Source organism: Otolemur garnettii, unplaced genomic scaffold (genome assembly GCF_000181295.1).
Source record: "Otolemur garnettii isolate 467f Iridium unplaced genomic scaffold, OtoGar3 scaffold00041, whole genome shotgun sequence".
Lineage (NCBI taxonomy): Eukaryota > Metazoa > Chordata > Mammalia > Primates > Galagidae > Otolemur > Otolemur garnettii.
The window spans coordinates 10,908,729-10,910,850 of NW_003852436.1; positions in this window are offsets into that span (position 1 = coordinate 10,908,729).

Genomic DNA, 2,122 nt, shown 5'->3' on the forward strand with positions numbered 1-2,122 from the left:
AAAAAAAAAAAAAAAACAGAAAAATTACTTTTCAAATGATTTGTCATTGTAACATACCAACAGCAAAGAATGAGTACCTTAGTTTCACCAGAAAGTAGTTAAGATTTAGTAATTTTATCCTTTAAGCATGTTAGCTAATATCATCAGTAAAAAGACATTTAAAATTTGCATTTTGTTTTATTAGGATAAACAAAGTGCAGAATTCTACAGTCTAAGCTAACAAAGTAAGATTTCCTCAAATTTTTGCATCTATGGGAGAAATTTCAAATCATCAACCAAAGAAACGACCTATTATACATCAAGTTCCCAGACCAAAAATGTATTTAAAATGCTATGCTTGTAGTAGGAAATTACCTATGCAGCCAGGCTCTTGGCTCACACCTGTAATTTCCAGTGCTGTGAGAGCCCAAGACAGGAAGATCCCTCAAGGGCAGGAGTTTGAGATCAGACTAAGCAAGAGTGAAACCTCTTCTCTACAAAATACAGAAAAATTAGCTGGGGGCGGGGCGGGGGGCATGGGGAGCATACCAGTGGTCTAAACTACTTCGAAGGCTGAGACAAGAGAATTGCTTGAGCCCAAGAGCTTGAGGCTATAGTGAGCTGTGTTGATGCCACTGCACTCTAGCCCAGTCAACAAAGTAAGACCCTGTCTCAAAAAAACCTAAAAAGCAAAAAAACTAAATGACAAACTACCTGTTCAAAACACAATAGGTGCCCACTACTGAGCAGTTAGGGTGCCGGCCTCATGCACTGGGGCTGGCGGGTTCCAACCTGCTGGGCCTGCTGAACAATGACAACTATAACAAAAACAGGCAGGTGTTGTGGTGGGCGCCTGTAGTCCCTGCTACTTGGGAGACTGAGGCAAGAGAATTGCTTAAGCCCAAGAGTATGAGGGTGTTGTGAGCTGTGATGCCACAGCACTCTCCTGAGGGCGACAAAAAGAAAAAAAGAAAGAAAAGAAAAAGAAAAAGGGCTTGGTGCCCGTGATTACACAGTCAGTGCTTACAGCACAGTGGTTACAGTGCCAGCCATAAACACCAAGGCTGCCAGGTTCAAACCTGGCCCTGGACCAGCTAAACAATGACAACTGCAACAAAAATTAGCCAGGCGTTGTGGGGGGTGCCTGTAGTCCCAGCTACTTGGGAGGCTGAGGCAAGAGAATTGCTTAAGCCCAAGAGTTGGAGGTTGCTGTGAGCTATGATGCTACAGCACTCTACTGAGGGCGACATAGTGAGACTCTGTCTCAAAAAAAATAAAAAGAAAGAAAGAAAAGAAAAAACAGAATAGAAAAATAGAAATATGGCCAGGGGCAGTAGCTCACTTATAATCCTAGCACTCTGGGAGGCTGAGGCAGGTGGATTGCTTGAGCTCAGGAGTTGGAGACCAGCCTCAGCAAAAGCGAGACCCTGTCTCTACTAAAAATAGGAAAACTGAAGCAAGAAGATCACTGGAGCCCAAGAGTTGGAGGTTGCTGTGAGCTATGATGAATGGCACTCTACCCAGGGCAGCAGCTTGAACCTCTGTTTCAAGACAAAAACAAAAACAAAACAAAAAATAGAAATACAAGAAAAACAAACACCAAGTTATTTTTGCTATGAGGATATTTCTTGGTTCCAGAAAATCGAAAACTTTATTTGGGTAGACATTCAAGGTGACAAAAACATAAATGCAAATTCCAGGGCCACCGAAGTTGAGGAGTCTAAAAGGAGTGAGACTCTTTTTTCACTAAATTGTGATGTAATAGTGTATACCCTCAAGGGAAGAGATGAATACAGAGTTAAGACAGTTCCTACAAGAAATTATAGCTGGGTTTAAACCTCCTGGGTTGTCCAGGAAGCCTGAAGTCATAAACTTGGTTTAAAGTAGTCTTGGAATGGTAATGCCTTTGGGAGCCTGACAGGAGGATATGAACATCCTTCCTGGAATTGGGTATCTTCATAATTCAAATTATTTTCACAAGTAACTACTCAAATGCCATTAGCAATACACAAAGATAACTAGACTCCAGGAAGGAGAACCAGCAGAAAAAATAGACAATAGAAACAGAACAGTGGGCTTGGCACCTGTGGCTCAAGTGGCTAAGGTGCCAGCCACATACACCTGAGCTGGTGGGTTCGAATCC